Genomic DNA, 22,925 nt, shown 5'->3' on the forward strand with positions numbered 1-22,925 from the left:
AGCTTAACTTACACAGTTTCTCCTTACCTTGAAGGATCTTTCATTTGTAAATATCAACGTAAAGTATCTGTTCAATTCATCCACAACATCAGTTTGGTTATCTAAAAATGCTGGCTGCACTTGTGTATGCTTTTGTGCTTTTTTTTTTTTTCCCCTTATAACGTTTACCTTGTATAAATTAAAGGAGCCTAAAAGGGCATTAAACATTTATTTTACTCCATTGTGATTGACCAAGTACAGTTCATTGTGTAGTGAAATGCTGCCTCTCATCACAATGATAAGTTTCCACTATTTAAAAGTTCAAAGATCACCACCCCACCTATGTATATCAAGAAACAAGAGAAATTCCAGTAGTTTGTTGCCATGAATATTATATCTGCAGTGTATTTACATTCTAAGAAGGCATAACAAAAGTATCCTACATATCCAGAAGAGGGCCAGAATGTTATTCTGATGTCTAGTATGGATTGTGGTAGTAAAGTTGATTGTACAACAGCAGCAGCAGGAAAAAGCCATAGATCACCACTACAGTTTATAATTCTACAAAAGGAGCAGGGGGTTGATATAGTTAGGTGAGTTTTGCATTGTGTATAATACTACACACTGATCCATGGTCTCTCTTTTTTTTTTAATTCCTTAATGAGTTTAGCACACATCAGGTCACAAGTCATTTTAGTTGCAGTACACATGCAGATGGTAAGTCTTTTTCTCTGCATATTAATGCAAAGAAGACTATTCATAAGCAAAAAAAAAAGATGGGTACACAAAACAGATTGCCATTATTTTTTTTATTGCAGTCATTCAGAATTTTCATATGGTGAACGCCACAAGAATCTTAGAAAAAACATACTTGTGTGATATTGAGGATGTAGAATTCCATTATGTTGATTATACTGTGTACAGAAAGAACAGACGTGACTGGGGGACGGGGTAAATGCTTTTAATTAAGAAGCACACAGACTCTGAAACAGTGCAAGTAGTAGACATAGGTTGCTAGGGTATTATTTAGTCTGATATGACATAAACACAAGGAAAACAAAATTGAGAGTTGGAGTTTGTTAAAAGCCAGACTGACTGATGTGTATAATAAACAACCACACTGAATTGCCTTTGCATTAGCAGCACATACCTAATGCTGTGTGTGGGGCTACCTTTTGCCCATGATACAGCCCATACACATTGGCATGGTAGCACTGTCCATGCATTGTACAATGTGTCCAGTAATGCTTGCACATTGTCATGTTGATATTTGTTGAATTGAATGTCCTTTTTCAGTAGTTCCCAAACATGCTCAATTCGGTTCAGATCAGGTGAGTTGCACAACCATGGGAGGAACAAAGAACCCATTATGTTCCTGAAACCAGTTAGCAACCTGCCAGGCCTTGTGACACAGCATGTTGTCTTTGTACATGCCAGAGTTGTCTCAGAAGGGTGTACTTGGTCGACAACAATAGAAAAGGTAGGCATTTCCAATGAGCGATTGATTAACATAATCAGAAGACCCAGGGGGGGGGGTGCCTTGAAAAATCTTCAAACCATACCACCACCACCTCCAGCCTGCTGAATGCTAACAGTGCACACAGGTGTCATGGCCTCTATCTTGCTATCTCCAAATGCAGATACACCTGTCAGCATCATAGAGTTGGGGGGGGAAATGAATTCTCCGATTACATGACAGATTTCCATGCCAGTAGTCCTATATTGGTGGTGACGTACCCATGCAAGGTGTAGTTTCTTATGTCTTGCAGTGAGCATGGGTACCCATGACAACTGTTGACTGCCAGAGCCTATACTAGTTAATGTCTGATACATAGTCCACATAGATACTATCTTGCTGTTCCTGTGTTGTACGGCCATTGTGCTGTATTACAAGATGCACTACGTTCAGCTCAGACATCAATCATACATGGCTGACCTGCATGTGACCTTTGGTTGGTTCAACTGCTGTTGAGCCAATTGCAGTATACTTGTGATACCACAGAATGGGAGCACTTAACAGTGTTGACTGTTGTTGAGATACTGGCACCTGTGTGTCTAGCCCCTACATTCAAAGTCAAAGGTCTTGATGCCAACCCATTCTTCCTTGCACACAATTAAACTGATAATCGTATGTGCAAACTACAACTTAGTGGTGGACAAAAAACTGTATTAACTTTTAAAAAAAAGTAACATTTGTAGTGAAATGTATACAATATTGTTTGATTACAGTCAGTTTGTTTGTCGCAAATCAAAAGTATTCTGTCAGATAATGCATCAGATAGTTCTATAAATACAAGGTTAGAAGGATTTACAGGCTCATTAGTATCCTGTTTTGCAGAGGTGTAAGCATGGCTCCATATGTTCAGTTAACAGTGTTAACACAAAAAAAGTAGCTGTTGCTCTGTCCCAGGAAGAGCTTTCTACACATGCTATCGCTGATAAAATAGGATGAAAATTAAAGCTGAAATTAAAGCATGAAAACACTGATGTGAAGAGAAGACCTGGATCAGGCTGTAAGAGAGTGACTATGCCTTCCCAAGATCGATATCTGAAATGGCTATGCCTTCAGAAAAGATAACACCATCTTTTCTGATGAATCGAAATTCAACCTGCATAGCTCGGATGGTAAGCGATATGTCAGATGAAAATTGGAGGCATACAATCCAATTTTCATCTGACATATCGCATCTGACAATGCATAACACCGACTGTAAAGTTCCCTACTGATCAGATGGTCTGGGGATACACAACAAGCAAGGGGTGGGGGGACAAATGAAGTTTATTAATGGAATGGTGAATGTAGAAACCTACGCTGCTATCTTGGAGGAGTGCCTGAAACCCGCTATTAGGGATTACCACACACGTCTAAAACTGCATTTTTCAACAGGACTCAACGCATTGCCACACATCAAATTGGTAAGTTTTATGCTATTTAGATTTAATGACAAGTTTGTCTTCTTGTCTCACAAGGCTTAAAACATACACCAGTGTTTTCCCTCGTTTTTCTCTCGAGGTGCACTCATTTCTGAGGCATTACAGTCCAACTCTGTAATGCCTCAGAAATGCTGGCATTACAGAGTTGGACTGGCCTGGCAACAGTCCAGATTTGAACCCTATTGAAAATTGCCAGTACATAATGTCGTCTAAAATTGCTCAGAAGAAGCCAACAAGTAAGATTCAGCTGAAAGAGAGCATTGTAAGGGTGTGGTACCAGGAAATTGGGTAACCGTATATCCAGAAGTTAATTAACTCTATGTCAGATCATTGCAGGACTGTAATTATAACTCAAGGAGGAACAACAAAATAGGACTTATTTTGCTGATTTAATACTATTATGTTAACTTGTCATTTCAGTTATGTACACATAAATGCAATAAAATTTATGTTTGGTTGTCATGATTGCCATTTGCATGATTTCTTATATTTCCATTAATTATGCATTTTAGCATTTGGGAAGATATTTATGGCAATTAGGTATATCAGGTGGAGTCTTTTTATTGGATTTCATTCACAGAGATATATATCCCTCTAACAAATGCATTTCTTCAACCCACAATGCTGCGCAAAACGCATTACACTATTTGCAAAATTCACAAGTGATTCTTTTTTTTTTGTCTGCCACTGTACACTATCACGTTTTTTGTCTACCACTGTACAAATGGTCAAAATGTTAAATTAGCTATGTCCTGAGTTAAATACCAAACATATACCCAAAAAAGGGATTAAAACGTGCATGGGATGCATATAAATTATCATGCGACACATAAGCCTATGATATATATAATCAAGTCACAAAGGAGGTTAGGCAGGCGAAGGCAGATTACGAGAAATCTTTGGGAAAGGAAGCTCAGAAAAACAGCAAGGATTTGTTTACTTATATAAACTAAAAGGAAGGGGATGAATCTGATTGGTTCGACTGTTGATGATCCTGCTCAGATAGCAAACAAACTGAATGAGTATTTTGCATCTACATTCACACATGAGTTAAGGTTTGAAAATGCTACAAGGTTATCAAATTGTAACAGGGTGCTTAATGATTTTGTAATAACTGAGAACAAAGTGGAGGAGAAATTGTTGAAGCACCTGGGGTGGATGGGATCTATCCAGTTATATTAAAGGAGGCGGAAAAGGAAGTAAGCAAACATTTAGCCATCATTATGAGAACATCCTTGGACTCAGGGGAGGTCCCTGCAGATGTGCAAATGTGTCCCCAATTCACAAAGGGGATTGAAGGGTGACACAATTAATTGCAGACCAGTTAGTTTAACTTCGTTTCCTGGTAAAATAATGGAGTCACTGGTTAAAGATGCATTGCAGGATCACCTAGACAAGACTGCAGCAATAATTCAGACAGCATGGGTTTGTTAATGTAAAGTCTTATCTGACAAATTTTATTGGCTATTATGATGTGGTTACAAAGGAACTGGATGCAAAAAAGCATTTTGATATCATATACTTGGATTTCAGGAAAGCTTTTGACACTGTTGTGTGCATGGAAGACTATTCTACAAATTGGAGCAGAATGGTATTAAGGATAAGTTGCTACAATGGATAAAAGGATGGTTGAGTGGGAGAATACAGAGGGTGGCAATCAATGGGTGCTGCTGCTCGTGGACTAATGTTATTAGTGGAGTCCCACAGGGTTCGGTGTTGGGTCCACTGTTTTGTATATTTATCAATGATATTGATGAAGGTATATCAGGCTTAGTATCGAAGTTTGCAGATGATACAAGGTTGCCAGGATTGCATTAGCATTAGTAGAGGCATTTGATGCAAGAAAGCAAGCTTATGCAGCATCAGCCAAAAAAAAAAACCACTTCCACTTCGCCCCTCTCTTCGTTCAAAATGCCTGTCCAGCTGAGCCTTAAACTTATTTAGGCTATCAGCTTCCACGACAAGTGATGGAAGTCGGTTCCACCAACCAACCACCCTCTGGCCAAAGGCAAATTTCCGCACATCTATTCGACATCCGTCCTTCCTCAATTTGAATTTATGCCCTCTGAGGTGATTATTCTGAGCAAGATGAAGAATCCCATTGGCATTGAGCATGCTCAAACCATTCAAAGCCTTATACACCTCTATCAGATCACCTCGCCGGTGCCTAGTCTGCAGACTCTGTAATTTGCAAAACTTAAGCCTTTCTTCGTAAGAGCAACCCTTTGTTCCATTCACTAATCTTGTTGCCCTTCTCTGTACCCGTTCCAGCAGCTCTACATCCTTCTTGAAATGAGGCCTCCAGACCTGTATACAGTACTCAAGATGTGGCCTAACCATTGCCTTATACAAGGGAATAATCACCTCCTTATCCCTGCTAGAAAAATTCCTGTATATCATTGACAAGACACCATGAGCTACTCTTGCAGCTCGTCTGCACTGCTCAGAGAATTTCATATCTGCCTGCACAATTATCCCCAGGTCCTTTTCATTCTCGACCACTGTCAGTGTAGTACCGCAGAGTTGATACGTTGCTCTGGGGTTACTGTTTCCCATATGTAGTACTTTACATTTGTCAATGTTAAACTTCATTTGCCACCTCTCAGCCCATCTGTTCAATCTTTCCAGATCCTGTTGCAGCAGCATAGCGTCAGTAGTGTCCTTAACAACCCTGCCAACCTTTGTATCATCTGCAAACTTGGACATTAAACTTGATATCCCATCATCAATATCATTCATAAACACCGAAAACAACAACGGACCCAACACTGAACCCTGAGGAACTCCACTAATAACATTAGTCCACGTTGAGCAGTGTCCATTGATTACCACTCTCTGTCTTCTGCCACTCAACCATCCCCTTATCCATAGCAGCAATTTGCCTCCAATGCCACACTGCTCCAATTTGTGCAGCAGTCTTCCATGTGCAACAGTATCAAAAGCCTTTCTAAGATCCAAATATATAATATCAAAGTTATTCCCTGCATCCAGTTCTTTTGTGACTACATCATAGTATCCAATCAAATTGGTCAGGCAAGACCTGCCCTTAACAAAACCATGCTGCGTCTGAGCTATAACTGAATTCTTGTCTAGATGATCCTGCAGTGCTTCTTTAACCAGTGCCTCCATTAATTTACCTGGAACAGAAGTTAAGCTCACAGGTCTATAATTACTTGTGTCAGCCTTTGATCCTCCTTTGTGAATTGGGGTTACATTTGCACATCTCCAGTCTATGGGTACCTCCCCTGAGTCCAAAGAAGCTCTCATAATTATGGCTAGGGGTTTGCTTACTTCCTTTGCCGCCTCCTTTAATATAACTGGATAGATCCCATCCACCCCAGGTGCCTTTTTTATGTTTATCCTCAACAATCTCTCCTCCACTTTCTTCTCAGTTATAACAAAAAAATCCAGCTCACTGCCAATGTTTACTCTACCTACATCATTCTCCTTCCTGAATAACTCCACATGCGTGATTACTCCTCAAGTAATTAAAAATTGTGTTAATTAAATTTTTGAGTGTGGAGTACAATTACTAATGATGTTTAGGTAAGGTGTATTTAGTGTCAGACGGCACCAGGGGTTTACCCCATCTCTGTGTAGTTTTCATTGTGGGTGTACCAGTTCACTGGAAATGCCAGAGATTTAAAAGTGTATGGATATTGTATATGTGTAGTGTCGTGTACCGTTGTTCATCTGGTCGTTTAGTCGATGGACCCCTGTTGAGGCCCAACGTTGCCCCACCTTCGCCCCGTGGAGGCAGACCAGGAACCCAGTAGACTTAAGTTACTCTGGCAGGTCCTGCCACCTAATTTCCTGAGATTTCAGTGGCTAGGACCTAAAAAAAAAAAAAGTAAATAAATAAAGAAATAAAATAAAAATAAAAACGATAAATAAATAAAATAAAATAATAATAATAAAAAATAAATGAAAATAAAAAATAAAAATTCTTATATTGTATTTATATTTGTGTGTATTCAAGTACGTGATGATGTTTAGGTAAAGTGTAAAGTGTATTTAGGATCAGATGCACCAGGGGTTCTCCCCATCTCTGTGTAGTTTACATTGTGGTGTGATATAGTTTGCTGTAAAGGCCAGAGATTTACAAGTGTGTGGCTCTTGGAATGTGTGGTGTCATGTACTGTTGTTCTTCTGGCCATTTAGCCGCCAGACCTCTACTGAGGCTCGACGTTGCCAATACTTCGCCCCATGGAGGCAGACCAGGTATCTGATAATTTGTATTTACTCTAGCAGGTCCTGACACCTAATTTCCTGAGATTTCAGTGGCTAGGACCTTGAAAAAAATAATAATAAAAAAAATAACAATAAATAAATTTAAAAATATATAATAAATAAATAAAAATAAATAAATCGATATATACATATAGTAATTATTTAATAATCGATTGCGTGGGGAGAGCGCTTGAACTCTGAGAGACCAAAATGTGAGCGAAAAGTAATCTGGACAAAGTTAGATTTTGACATGTGGGGTGTACGCTAGCGTGAAGATAGTGAGGGGAGGGAGACTGAAGGCTGGGGGGAGAAAGGAAGAAAGATGGGGGTCAATAGTGAAGACGACCCCAATCAGATGTCAGTGGGGCATGCCCATGTCCCAACGGAGAGAAAAAGAAGGGTGGCGAGGAGGGGAGGGACAGGAGGCCTGTCAATCTCTCCACCACCAGGGAGGCTAAAGGGGGCCAGACAAGAGAACTGGCACAGATCACCAATAAGGCTCGGTGACAATATACTTGTTATTTGGTCAAATCTTTGGGTCGAGTCCGTGGTCAAGTCCGTGGTTATGACATCGAGATGTTTGGTGAAGTCTGTGCTTATCACATCGAGGTGTTTGGTCCAGTCCGTGATTGTCACATTGTAGCAAAATGTCTGCTTTTGGTCAGTTCCATGGGTCTTGCCTGTGGGTGTCACATCCAGGGTCTGGTCCTGCCCAATCAGTGTTTATCTTTCATGGGATGTGGTCCTATCCTAAGTAGTTTGGTTCAGTTGGCTGAGTGTCCGTCCATGGAAATTGTATAGGTTTACATGGCCAGGTTATTCATGGTTGGTTTGGTAGATTCCGGTGATCTTTGGTGGTTTCGTTTAGGGAGTTAGCTATGGTTTACGTTGGTTGTGGTTGCTGGGATTGTGGCACAGAGAAGGTTCGTCTTCTGTCAAAGAGGTCTTGTGCATATTTTGTTAGTGGCCTGTAACTACCCTCCTCCTCCAGTATAAGGTCCTCTTGGTTCTGTAATACATATTGGATTTCAGTGATAAGACAGCATCGCAGATCGTCATATAAATGACGGTGGTCCATAAGATGCTCCCATGTTTCTATCATTCCACAATAGCATAAGGCGAGTGTCACTGAGTCCAAAGTTTGATAGTTTATGTGTGATGGCGCTGTGACCAGTAAGCAGGTACGTAACCAGCAGTCCTGGGTTACCATCTACCCGGAATATCCAGTAGTGTGGATATGCCGGGTAGATGGCTTGTATTATTGGCACGAATTTCCGTGTAATTTGTCCTTTTGATGAGTTCTCCCAGTGTGTTTGCCAGATTTGTTGAAGATGTAAGGTGAGTCTCCTCTTCTCTATTTTGGGGTCATTGGTTAAGTCTAGCATGAAATCTTGACAGGTAGCAGGTTTGCCTTTGGAGAGATTGTAGAGCAGGCCACAGCGAACTATCTCGAGGTCCAGGGGAAGGGCTCTGTCAGCACACATGCACCTGGAGTGCATGTGCTGACAGTGTTGCAGGCTCAGGAGATCATGAGCAGGATGTATCTCTGTACAGTTTCAAGCCTTCTTCTGTTTGTGGCAGTTGTCGCTTTTTTATACCAGACTCCCGACGCATACATGATGACTGGAAGAAAGACAGTTTTATGGAAGAGGGCGAGAGTCTTTTTCCTCAGACCCCAGTCCTTACAGGTGATTCTTGAAAAGAGAGAGGAGAAATTTCTCATTTTGTTCTGGAGGTAGTTTATAGGGGGAGTGAAGGATAAATTTCTGTCTAGAATGACACCGAAGGGCTTCATTTCTGTTGTGAGCTTGATAGTGGTCCCATTTACTTTGATTTGGAGAGGTCTCCTGACGTCTAGGGTCCCCCGGAGTAGGATCGAGCTTGTTTTTGCTGAACATATTGCTAGGTTGTTCTATCGGCCCATTGTTGTAAGGTGGCAAGTGCCCGGTTTGCTGTATTTTCCAAATTTGCTCTGCTGTCCTCGGCCAGCATCAGAATTAGGTCGTCTGCGTAGGCTTGGGATGCGACATTTCCGAGATTGAGATTTAGAAATCCGTCCAGGACCACATTCCAAAGAAGTGGGCCCAGAACGGAGCCTTGTGGGCATCCTCTGTAAATTGATCTTGTTACTGTGCAGTATGGAGCAGTGACTTTGACAGATCTGTTGGATAGATATGTACTTATGCACTTAAATAGGTTGATTGGAAGGTTGGCCTCCCGAGGACACTTGGCCACCAGAAGGTGTCAAACGCCCCGGCGAAGTCGATTGAAATGACGAGGAAGTATTTCCGATCTGTTGTTGTGGCAGCATTGACAATGTTTTTCAGGGCATCAGTGGTGGAGTGTCCTTTCCGGAAGTCTGCGTGGGTAGCACAGTGGTATCGTCACCGTCCTCCGCACACCAGGTGGAAAAGGCCCGGGTTCGAATCCCGTCGATGACGCGAGGAACTTTAGTGGGCTTTTTTCACTCCGTGGCTGAGTTAGTCGGTCTCAGGCGTAGATAGCAAGGTTTTTTCCCTCAGAAACTGGGGTTTTTTTCGTTCAGCGAAACAGGCAAATCGACCAGAGAACACACGCAATTTACAGACACGAATACTGGTTAATGTAATCATTTACGGGTAACCCTAATATAGTAATTTTTTTTTGTCCTTTCCGGAAGTCTATAGTCATACGATATATCATCGTATAGCATACGTTGAACACTGTCATCGTATAGCATACGCAGATCATTTGGTAATTTGTGTTCCGGGGTTTTCAAGATTGGTCTTGGAGACAAGGATTAAGTAAATATTGGAGATCTGACCCAATGGGTTACATTACATAAGTTGAATATCTCAATAACAAAAACTAAGCTAATGGTTTTTAAAGGGGCTTTCAATTATGATCGTCCACCTACTGCACGTATATATAATAAACAAATAGCGTATGTTAAAACCAATAAGTATTTAGGAATAACTATAGATTATAAGTTAAGTTTTACAGAACATGTGGAAAATTTAGCGAATAAAGTAAGAACTTTTAGTGCTGCTATAATAAGGATAACCAGAACAGAATGGGGGTTAAATAAAAAAAAAACCCTTAGATTGTATTATAAGGCTGTTTTCCTGCTATTTGTTTCATATGCTGCTGGTATTTGGTATAGGAGGGCAAATATTGTTAGAATAAAAAATAAATTAAATTCCATACAGAGGGTGATGTTATTAGCAATTAATCGAGTATGTAGGACGGTTTCAACGAATGCCCTTCAGGTGATAGCTGGGGCGTTACCCCTGGATTTGCATGTGATATATAGAGGGATGGTGTACCATTTAAAGAAGGGTAGGGAAGTTAGCTATATGGGAATAACTTCTAATACATCTGTTAATATGAAAATTGAGATAAAAAGAATATTAAATGAATTATATAATATATGGCTTGGTTTGGTTATTTGGCTTTTTTTTTTTTTTTTTAGGAGCATTAGCAACTAAGGCCATATTGCTCCGGGGATATGCGGTGGTCATTCCCTGGACCTTTCCGCATCCTCCGTATTTGGTGGTAACAGTCTCGAACCCCGGTCTAATCAAGAAGTGTGTGTGCTTCGCACTGCTGCTCCTGCTCACCTGGATATAATATATGGCGATGTAGGTGAAACGATAGTACGACCGGTCTAGTCACTAGATACTTTTTACAAGATGTTCGCTATTTGTCATTAAACAAAAAATTAGATTGGTTTTTCCCAGCTATGACGGCTTCTTTTATATTGACAGGGCATGGATCATTAAAGGCAAAACTGTTTCAGTTGGGTATAGCGACAGATAGTTTTTGTATTTGTGGAATTGAAGAAGATTGGAAACATGTATTATTGGATTGTAATCTGTATACTGAAGAAAGATCTTTGTTGTTTCAAACAGTTTTAATAAGTAATGTTAATGAATTAGCTTGCTTGTCTCAGATAGAGATAGATTTAATGTTTTTCAACATTTTTGTCTTAGTGTGTTTAGAAAAAGACGACAATTGCTGAAAGCCACTCAGCAATACTCTAGCCTTTTTTTTTTGCCGTTCTCTTACCCATAGTTTGGGTTTTTTTTTTTTTTATATATAGATATTTTTAATTAATTATTTTATTTATATATATATAAATTTTTTTTTTTTTTTTTTTTTTTGCTGGTACTCAGGATTGGGCACCCTGAGTGCGGGATTTGCTGGCATCCACTGGTATGGCACACCCGCCGGTGGATGCGGGACTTTGTGCTCTAGCACAGACTATTGGAACAGGCCTGGCTTTACATGACGTCGAACGTGCGCCGGGAATTGGCTGCCCAGGAGGTCCAGGGACAGCTGCTCCCTGGTGGCAAAATGGCCTGACATGGATAACACATACTGCAGTATTGTAGTGTGTGTGTGTGTGTATACTGTGTCGGGGTGGTTCCCAGGCATATGCCCATCTCCACATAATTCTTTAAATAAAACAGATAACTGTAAAGTGGGCCTGAAACATAGCTAAGAAATTGAATATTCAAAACAAGAGCATTTTTAGATATAAATTACACTAATTATATCCAAAGAAAAATAGTCAAATTTTGTATAGGAAAGGTTAAACTTGTATTAAAGAAATGTTTATGAACTTAGTATGTTGTTTATGTCAGGTCACTCTGCCATCAGGAAACAGCTGATATCTTCAGCTGTAGGCTGATGCCCGACCCTGGGCACGTGGAGCCGGACCTGTCTCTACTATTGTATACTGAAGTGCAAGGCACTAACCTGCACCCAACAGAGGAAGTGCAATACTGTTGGGTGCCAACATCCCTGGTCTCAGGCCGCCCAAACCCGAGAACCAAGGAAAAAAAATATTAACACACTACAATACATAGTATTGTAGTGTGTTAATACTATGTCAGGCACATTGAACAGGGATTATTTCCTCACAGAGACATTAGGTGGAGATAGGCATATGCCTAGGGGCCGCCATAAACAGGGAACATACACATACATGTCCTTTCCGGAAGCCGAACTGATTCGAGGACTCTAAACCGGTATTTGAATAGTGGTTTCCTATCCTATTTCTTAGCAGGTGTTCCAGCAGTTCCGACCCATAGCACTCCTGACAGTAATGCTGAGTACTGTCAGGAGTGCTATGGGTCGGTAGGACCCCGGGAGGTCCTGCCGCTTTGATGGATTTTTAGGATTAGTCGGAGCGTTGCCACCCTCCAAGCGCGGAGAAAGTATTCTTCTTTTAGGTATTTGTTGTATAGTTTTAATATTTCCTCCGGAATGGTCTCGACTGTCTTCTTAATAATCTCTGGGTCTAAGAGATCTTCCCCTGGGGACTTCTTGTTCCTCAGCTTCGCAGCCGCAATCTCCAGCTCAATTCTGGCGAAGGGTTCCTCTTCCTGTGTTGTTGGGTAGGAGATATTTTGTTGGCAAAGCTGTGTTTGCTCCAGTGTGGATGGATCCAGATGTTCTGGAAACATGGCATCTAGGATGTTGTTAATTGATTCTTGCCATGTCTTTGTATATTCTCCTTGCAGTTTCCTGGTTGTGGGGATGACTTCTCCTCTTGGGAGTTTGTTAGTGGTCACCCGATAGACCACTCCCCAGAGGTCTTCATTTCCTGCAGTGGAGACTAGATGCTCCCACGCGCATTTTTTTCTTTCTCGAATATTGGCTATGTATCGATTCCTTGCTGTACGAAATTGCTCTCGTAGCGCTTCGACTTCTGCAGCTCGCCAGCTATGTCTAGCGCATTGGAAATTTTTCCGGCATGCGTTTGCTGTCTGTCTTAGTAGCTGCAGCTCGGAACTCCACCAGGGTACTGCTCCCGGAGACGGTTTCTTCCTTTTTATGGATTTGTCTGCAGCCTCTGTGATGAGCTTCACCAGTTCAGCTTGGTGTTGGTCTGGGCTTGATTCTCCCATTTTGAGTGTATGTGCAGTCATCCGTAAGGTTTCCTGGAATAGGTGGCCAATCGGCCTTTTCAATAGCATACCTGTGCTACATTTGTCTAGGTATTGTGTTTCTGACTATTGATCGATTCAGCTGGAAAGTAATTGTTCTGTGGTCGGATGTAGTCCAGTTGTCAGTGACAGTCCAAGAGGTGATGTGGCCCGCGATAGATCTGGTGGCCAGAGTAATGCTTATTGTGGTCTCCCCCATCGTACTAGAGAATGTCGGGAGATTGTTGGCCTGGTTTAGTATTGAGTAGGAGCTATTTGCAAGATACTCCTCAAGGCGCTGTCCGTTCCGCGCACCGCGTCGTTCCGGGGTTTCACTATACCATACCGGTGAACGTCAGTTAACATCAGCGCCTATGATGATTCTTGCATTTGGAAATTCTGTACAGATGGTCTTCAGGTAGGTTATGGCCGGGAGGATGTCAGCTCCAGGCCGACTGTAGAGTGAAACTGCATAAAATTCTCCTAATGCCGTAATTATGTGGGCACATGCAGCCCAAGGGTGACACTAGTTTGGAAGCTTAGTTACTGTGTAATCAGGGTTTCTTATCAGGATGGCTGCCCATGGGATTTCGCCATCAGTCTGAACTATCTTGTTCTTCAGAGGGTATCCCCTGATCGCCTTGCTGTGAGTATATGGCTCCTGTATAAGCATGATATCGATGTTTTCTTCTTTGGCTTTCTTCACTAGCTGTGCAGCAACTGCCTTAGATCTTTGTGCGTTTAGTTGTCCGAATTTTACCTTACTTTTGTTAAATTGTTTAGGGTGTACTTTCATAATCAAGCCGTAGTTGGTATGTTGGTATGCTCCCTTTACTTTGATGTATACCGGGCACTTGTTGTCCCCGTTTGAGTGATCAGCTTGCATTTTTCGAGCTTTACAATTTGCGCATGTTGGTGGATCTTCTTTCTTGGGGCATGCCTTGAATTCATGGCCTATCTCAGCACAGTGCCCGCATGTTGGCTGAGTTTGGGCACACGTGTGAGTGGTGTGTCCAAAATGGCCACACCGGAAACACTTGGGGACAGTCACGTGCTCGTTGTAGCGATGGCTGCCCCAGTTTATAAAAATCCTGTTGTGTTGATTGATGGTCCTCCAGGCGACTGGCGACAGCTCTACAACCCAGTTGGTGTTACTGCCTGTTCGGGATTTGGTTTGGTATCTTGGGATTATTAGTGTTGTTGGGTCTGCATCTGGGTGTTCCTGCTGGAGGTTTCTTGCATATAACTCATCTCGTGGCGTGGTTGGTGTCAGGTCATTTTCACTGTTATATGTAATTATGTTGGGTCCTCTTTTTTGGGGGGAGGTGCAGCTTTCAGACCAAGGGTTTGCCTTCTTGGGTTTGCAATTATTTTTTGGGCGTCTTCCTGTGTTAGGGTTTCAATTATTACACCTGTGTTGCGTGTTTTCCGGACAGATTTAATTTTGGTCGTTTTGAGGTGCTCTGCTAGTTTCGTTATGACTGTGTTTTTTACCGCTTCACTGGTGGTGTGTCCTTCTGTGGAGGTTGGACGGAGGACGATCAAGTGCAGAGTTGTCAGTAGTGTCTTTCGTTTGGGTACAGTTTGCATTTTCATCGTTGGAGGTCCCCGTGTTTTGGTCCTCAGCGCTTGGGCACATGTGGGCGCGCGCTGTGGCATTTGGTTTGCCCCACATTCCATATATGCTTGGAGCCGTGTAGTGGCTCTTTCACTCTCTAAATAGGTATCCACGAGAATGGTCTCCATTTTGTTAAATATAGTTACTATCTGGGCTCTTAGTCCAGTAGAAATTCTTTTCGGGTGTTCTTTGAAAATATTTTCCAAGGTTGGACGGAGGACGATCAAGTGCAGAGTTGTCAGTAGTGTCTTTCGTTTGGGTACAGTTTGCATTTTCATCGTTGGAGGTCCCCGTGTTTTGGTCCTCAGCGCTTGGGCACATGTGGGCGCGCGCTGTGGCATTTGGTTTGCCCCACATTCCATATATGCTTGGAGCCGTGTAGTGGCTCTTTCACTCTCTAAATAGGTATCCACGAGAATGGTCTCCATTTTGTTAAATATAGTTACTATCTGGGCTCTTAGTCCAGTAGAAATTCTTTTCGGGTGTTCTTTGAAAATATTTTCCAGGGCCGATTTGAGGAAGAGAGACTTCTCATATACAGTGCCCTGTGGTAGTGTAGGATCCAGGGGCGGGTCCTGCTGTTCCTTTTGTGTTGTGTTTATCTCTTGTGGTTCCCTCTCCTCAGTCTGAAAACCGGTTTCCCGTTCCAACATGACAACCATCGGCGGCTTCCAGTTCTTTCGTTTGGTCGAGAGGGCCGCGGACTGGGTGTCTTCTAGGTCATTCAGTTGGTCCGTTAAGATCTGAATGTCTTCGGTTTGTTTTGATTGCTGGGAACCCTTGATTTTTTCCATTTTCCCCTCCATTCCGTTACAGATCGGATTAGCGAGACTGTACGAATGAGCAAGAAACTGATAGGGTTGGCTAGGGTTTGTAAAATACTGGCAAATAATGTCCGCCACAAGTTCGTGGGTGTATTTGGTGGTCACTGGCGTGCGTTTGAAGATATGGGCTATCCCCCTCTATCACATTGGGGGGGGAAAGAACAGGTGTTGAAATTCCCTTAGAGAGGTAGAGCTAGTTCCCTATGGGCTTTCTGGGGGATGCAGAGATGATGATGACATTAAAATTATTGTAAATGCATCAGAAAGAAGTTTGGATGACACTATGGAAAGTTTATGATGGAGGGGGAGAATCACTAAGTTCAAATTTCACAGCATTAGAATCGCAATTTTGATCACAGTTAGGTTGGAGCAGTAGTCTATTTGGTTTACGCAGATGGGGGCACCCTCCCCAGTGAAGGGCCAGATCCTAGCGCGGCAGCCGCGTTATCTGGAGCGCTTCTCTATTTCCCCCCCCCGCGAGCCACATGGTGACCATGCAATCTCACAAACAAAGGAGAACAGAAAATAACGCTAGTATCTGGCGTAAATCCCAATGATTAACTAAACGTTACTCACCACTGGACTTTGCAGTTGATATATTCTTATGGGAGCACTTTTTAAACTTAGACCATAATATAAACACATCTTATTAGGCAATATTTACGGAGCGATGTTTCACGTGCCCGACTATAACGACGGACATTATGCGATCTTCACGTCAAGTAGTGAGACACGTTATCGTTGGCGTTGAGTAATTAACGCGTTGAATCACACTAATAGATCCATAAATAAAGAGACAAACCTTGCTACGTTGTTCTTTGTCCTTAAAAGCCTTGTTATGTAGAAAATCCAAGCTGTAGCACAGGTTAAAATCACTAATTTATAATGAAATTAACAGAGCGGAAATTAGCACGTGCACACTGAATGGCAGCCATATTGGCATTCTCATGATGTTTCGGTAGGTGGTAGACGTCAGAGTGCCCAGCACATGGATGACTGGACCCGCGGTATCCCAGCAGAACATCGCGCAAAGCATGACACCGCCACCACCGGCTTGTATTCATCGCACTTCCCCAGGTAAACGACGCACACGTACCCGGCCATCCACATGGTGCAACAGGAAACGTGATTCATTGACCAGACGACTTACCAATCACTCAAGGTCCAGTTTCGATGCTCGCATGGCTATTGTAGGAGTTGTCGCCGGTGAACCGTGGTTAGCATGAGCACTCGGAGCGGCCTTCGGCTTCGCAGCCCCATTTTCAGCAGGGTTCGATGTACTGTGTGTTTTGAAACATTACTCCCGTTACCAGCATTCCAAATACCGGCGAGTTGCGCCAAAGTCGCCCTTCTGTTGCCACGTACCATTGGGGAGAGCCGTCGATTCTCACCTCGAGCATCGATGAGCCGTGATCGTCCAACACCTCGCCGGCGGTTTGTGAGTTCCCCCTCCTCGGACCACCTTCAGTAGGACCACTAACCACCGCTGACCGTGAGTCGCCCACGAGTCGTGCCGTTTCGGAAATGCTCTGACCCAGTAGTCTGGCCATTACAATTTGGCCTTTGTCAAACTCGCTTAAGTCTGCTGCCTTTCCCATCTGAATAACAAGAATACATGTAACACTGATTAACGAAGCTCACTATCAGGTGTTTTTTTTATACCGTGTCCCGACCCGCGCACGCGCCGCAGTTCACCTGCCGTTGCTTTGATTTGCATAACGACTCGCTGGTCATAATGTTTTGGCTTATCGGTGTATATCCCTTTTATACTCTAGTTGAGATCTAACCAAAATCCTTCTTCCACATAAATAATTTTTAGCAGTGTTATATAACAAATCAGGACAATTAATCGTCCGCAGAGTGAAGGGGTGCACTGCACCAGGGTGTTAACGTTCAAGGGACACCTGAAAATTACATACACATACAAAGTGTGGCATTGGAGGCAAATTGCTGCTATGGATAAGGGGATGGTTGAGTGGCAGAAGACAGAGAGTGGTAATCAATGGACACTGCTCAACGTGGACTAATTAGTGGAGTTCCTCAAGGTTCAGTGTTGGGTCCATTGTTGTTTTCGGTGTTTATGAATGATATTGATGATGGGATATCAAGTTTAATGTCTAAGTTTGCAGATGATACAAAGGTTGGCAGGGTCGTTAAGGACACTACTGACGCTATGCTGCTGCAACAGGATCTGGAAAGGTTGAACAGATGGGCTGAGAGGTGGCAAATGAAGTTTAACATTGACAAATGTAAAGTACTACATATGGGTAACAGTAATCCCAGAGCAATGTATCAACTCTGCGGTACTACACTGACAGTAGTGGAGAATGAAAAGGACCTGGGGGTAATTGTGCAGGCAGATATGAAGTTCTCTGAGCAGTGCAGACGAGCTGCAAGAGTAGCTCATGGTGTCTTGTCAATGATATACAGGAATTTTTCTAGCAGGGATAAGGAGGTGATTATTCCCTTGTATAAGGCAATGGTTAGGCCACATCTTGAGTACTGTATACAGGTCTGGAGGCCTCATTTCAAGAAGGATGTAGAGCTGCTGGAACGGGTACAGAGAAGGGCAACAAGATTAGTAAATGGAACAAAGGGTTGCTCTTACGAAGAAAGGCTTAAGTTTTGCAAATTACAGAGTCTGGAGACTAGGCACCGGCGAGGTGATCTGATAGAAGTGTATAAGGCTTTGAATGGTTTGAGCATGCTCAATGCCAATGGGATTCTTCATCTTTCTCAGAATAATCACCTCAGAGGGCATAAATTCAAATTGAGGAAGGACGGATGTCGGATAGATGTGCGGAAATTTGCCTTTGGCCAGCGGGTGGTTGGTTGGTGGAACCGACTTCCATCACTTGTTGTTGAAGTTGATAGCCTAAACAAATTTAAAGCTCAACTGGACAGGTATTTCGAACGAACGGAGGGGTGAAATGGGAGAGGGTTTTTTTTTTTTTTTTTTTTGGCTGATGCTGAATAAGCTTGCTTTCTTGCATCATATGCCTCTACTAATGCTAATGCTAATGCTAAAGAAAATTTTAAAGGAGGGGCGCCAAATTGCGATTGGCACTTAGGCTCCACATACCCTAGGAACGCATCTCTCTCTATCAGTTGGGATTCTAAGTTGCTGCATGATTGTGGGGACCCATAATACTAGAAACTTTAATTGGATGACATTTCAACCTTTCGGCCTACCACATAATGGATATCAAAATTTTTGAGGGTAGAAGAATTTTTAAATCGTGGACTTCGCAATCTGCGTGGTAGCAGTTCCAAATCATTCTCGAAAGTGGTTCTTAGTCGAAGAGTGTTCTACTTAAATTGTTTCTGAGAGTGTATTTCCTGTTTTTAATTTAGTTCATAAATATTTTATATTTATTGTGTTTACATTCTTTTTCTCGCCCTCACTTCCAACCGCACATGCAAGTGACGTGTTTGTATTTGGTATTTATTTTGCTGTAAGGTGCTGCCTCACATAAGCGATTTGAAGAGTGTTTTGCCGGCTTTTTAAAACGTGATCTGCAGTTGGCGTGATTTTAAAGAAATGATATATTTTAATACATGATGTAGTGTTGTTGTTGTTTTTTTTTTTTATTTTAATTATAAAAAGCCAGCGATTTTAGGTGTACTCTACTTGTATAATCTATACAAATCTTAATTGGTACCTTAGAAAGTAAGTACGAAAACCGTAATGATAAAAAAAATATATAAATAAATAAATAATAAAGATGACATAAATGTTACTTGATTTCATTTAACGATTTTGATAATGAAAATCAATAAACCAAAGGCCTATTAGTACCCGTGTGTATATATGGGAGTTATGCCGTCCAGCTGGTAACAAGCATCGATATGCTTTAAGTGCCTTTTAATAATAGTAATAGAGGCATGTGATACAAGAAAGTAAGCGTATGAGCTTATGTAGCATCGCAAAAAAAAAAAAAAAAAAAAAATCACGACAATTCTCCCTAAATGTTTGTCCAGTTTCTCCTTGAATTTATTTAAGCTATCAACTTCCACAACAACAACAGATGGAAGTTTGTTCCAGCTATTAACCACCCGCTGGCTAAAGGCAAGTTTCCACACATCTATTCTACAACTGTCTTTCCTCAATTTGAATTTATGCCCCTTAGGTTTGTAATCTGAGCAAGTGGAAGAATCCCATCAGAATTCAATGTACTCAACCCTTTCAATGCCTTATACACCTCAATCAGATCACCTTGCAGGTGCCTAGTCTCCAGCTGCTGCAATTTGCAGAACTTGGTAACAGGATCCCTTCAACCTCTCTTGGTAACAGGATCCCTTCAACCTCTCTTGGTAACAGGATCCCTTCATTCTCTTCACCAATCTTGTTGCCCTTCTCTGTATATGCTCAAGCAAATCTACATTCTTCCTAAAATGAGGCCTTCATTTTAGGAAGGATGTAGAAAGACCTGGGAGGTGACCATTGCCTTATACAAAAGGATAATCACCTCCTTTTCCCTGCTAGCAAAATTCCTGTATATCATTGATAAAACCCCATGATCTACTCTTGCAGAGTGTCTGCATTGCTCAGAAAACTTCATATCTGACTGCACAGTTACTCCCAGGTCTTTTTCATTTTCTACCACCTTAAGTGTAGTACCACACAGTTGGTACGTTCCTCTGGGATTACTTCTACCCATATGCAGTACTTTGCATTTGTCGATGTTAAACTTCAGTTGCCACTTCCTACAGCCCATCTGTCCAAATCTTCTAGATCCTGTTGCAGTAGCACATTGCCATTACTGTCATTAACAACCCTGCCAACCTTTGTATTATCTGCAAACTTCGACACTAAGCCTGATATACCTTCATCAATATCATTGATAAATTTACAAAACAACAGTGGGCTCAACACCAAACCCTGTGGAACTCCAATGATAACATTAGTCCACGAAAAGCAGCGCCCATTGATTACCACCCTCTGTCTTCTCCCACTTAACCACCCTTTTATCCATTGTAGCAATTTACCCTTAATACCATTCTGCTCCAATTTTTACGGTAGTCTTCCATGCACAATGATGTCAAAAGTTTCCTGAAATCCAAATATATGATATCAGAATTATTTTTTGCATCCAGTTCCTTTGTAAGCACATCATAGTATCCAATCAAATTTGTCAGACAAGACTTTCCCATAACAAACCCATGCTGTGTCTGAATTATTGCTGCAGTCTTGTCTAGATGATCTTGCAATGCATCTTTAACCAGTGACTCCATTATTTTACCTGGAACAGAAGTTAAACTAACTGGTCTGTAATTACTCGTGTCACCCTTTGTGAATTGGGGATACATTGGCACATCTCCAGTCTGTGGGGACCTCCCCTGAGTCCAAGGATGCTCTCCTTTGCTGCCTCCTTTAATATTAGATCTCATCCACCCCAGGTGCCTTTCTTATGTTTAACTTCAATAATTTTTTCCTCCACTTTGCTCTCAGTTATTACAAAATCATTAAGCACCCTGCTACAATTTGATAATCTTCTGGCATTTTCCTTCCTTAATAACTCCTCATGTGTGAATGTAGATGCAAAATACTCATTCAGTTTGTTTGCTATCTGAGCAGGATCATCAACAGTCGAACCACCGATATCAATATCTGGTTCATCCCCTTTCTTTTTAGAGTTTATATAAGTAAATAAATCTTTGCTGTTTTTCTTTGCATCCTTTGCCAAAGATTTCTCATAATCTGCCTTCGCCTGCCTAACCTCCTTTGTGACTTGATTACAGACTAGCTTATATATGCCATAGGCTTCTGTGTCACCTGATAATTTATATGCATCCCATGCATTTTTCTTCTCTGCCACAAGTCTCATTAGTTAATCTGAGGCCTCCGTAGCCGAGTGGTCAGGAGCAGGAGTGTAGTAGCACATGCTGTTTGAGTAGACTGGGGTTCAAGCCCCTGACTGCTAAATACGGTCAATCAGCCAACCCACACTGGACAAGCATAGCAGATTAATGTCCATTTTCCTCTGCATGAATTGTTGAGGAGTCTTCTGTCCTGCAGTGGGTTGATAATGGCTGCAATTTACCTTTTTTTTTTAGGCCTAAACCTTGAACAATATTTTGTTATGCTATCTTGATTAGCATTCTTCTTTGTAAAATTTTTGGGTTCTGGACGTATCAGCAGAATGCTGCTATTTATAAGTACACTACTGTTTTTATATATATGATTGACATAATTATAAAATTCAAAAATGATTCCAACAATACCAGTGATACGAAGATGCAGATTACAAAGTTTGACAACTAGATATCTAAAGGAGAGATCTCATTCAGATATATTAAAGTACTGAAGGGATTGGATAAAATGAATGATTAAGATCTCTTCTATTTCATGAATAAGACATAAAGCGGGAAAACAAATTATTATTTTTATTAGTATCAGTGGCAAATGATGCATTAAAGCTTATATAGCATCAGCCAAAAAAAAAAAAAAAAAAAAGTCAACACTTTCCATTTTACCTATCCACCCCCACTAACGATTTATTTAGTTTTTTGTTGAATTTATTTAAACTGCAGATCTCCACCACATTAGATGGGAGTTTGTTCCAACAACCAACCAACCAACCTCTTGCTGAAGGCAAATTTCCACACATCTGACTTGCAGCCAACCTTCCTCAATTTGAATTTGTCTCCTTGTGTGTGCAGTCTGAACAAGAGGAAGGATGCCATCAATACCAGCTTACTGAAACACCTCAATCAGATCTCCTTTTAGATCCCCAAACTCAATTTGTTAAACTGAAGCCTTTCCTGGGGAGGACATCAATCTGTTAGTGGTAATAGACAAAGAGTGGTTATCAATGGACACTGGTCTCTGTGGACTAATGTTATTAATAGAGTTCCCCAGGGTTCATTGCAGGGACCGTTGTTGTTTTCTATATTTATTAATGATATTGATGAAGTCATATCAGGCTTAATGTCCAAGTTTGCAGATGATACAAAGGTTGGCAGGTGGTTAATGACAATGATGGTGGTATGGTACTGCAACAGAATCTAAAAAATTAGGCAGATGGGCTGAGAAATGGCAATTGAAGTTTAATGCTAACAATTGCAAACTACTGTATATGGGTAGCAGTAATCCCATATGCAGTACTTTGAGTAACCCGACATGCAGGCAGTATGAAGTTCTTTGAGCAGTGCTGCCAGGAAAGGCCATGGGTTTAGTCAGTGATATACAGTAATTTTGCTAGCAGTGATAACAGTGTGATTATTTCATTGAAAATGCAATGGTCAGGCCACATGAATATTGCATATAGGTCTAGAGGCCTTTTTGGAAGGATGTAGAGCTGCTGGAACAGAGAAGGGCAATGAGATTGGTGAAGGGAACGAAAGGGTGCCCTTACTAAAAATAAAAAGGCTTCAGTTCTGCAAAGTGCAGCATCTGGAGACTAGGCACCTATGAGGTTTTCTGAT

The 22,925-nt window shown here is 41.6% G+C and overlaps 1 protein-coding gene across 2 annotated transcripts in view; it reads left to right on the plus strand.

Moving 5' to 3' along the window:
• LOC150076862 (multiple coagulation factor deficiency protein 2 homolog) overlaps window positions 1-22,925 on the plus strand; it is a 73,323-nt gene that overhangs the window by 26,931 nt on the left and 23,467 nt on the right. Inside the window, exon 1 of one of the 2 annotated variants that reach the window (XM_090386928.1) lies at window positions 19,072-19,167. The exons of the other annotated variant lie outside the window; for it this stretch is intronic. The gene's annotated coding sequence lies outside the window, so the exon portion shown is untranslated. Of the gene's footprint in view, window positions 1-19,071; window positions 19,168-22,925 lie in introns of those variants that run through there. 2 annotated transcript variants of the gene reach the window in all.

Source organism: Mastigoproctus giganteus, chromosome 12 (assembly GCF_048544385.1).
Source record: "Mastigoproctus giganteus isolate SK-2022 chromosome 12, ASM4854438v1, whole genome shotgun sequence".
Classification (NCBI taxonomy): Eukaryota; Metazoa; Arthropoda; class Arachnida; order Uropygi; family Thelyphonidae; genus Mastigoproctus; species Mastigoproctus giganteus.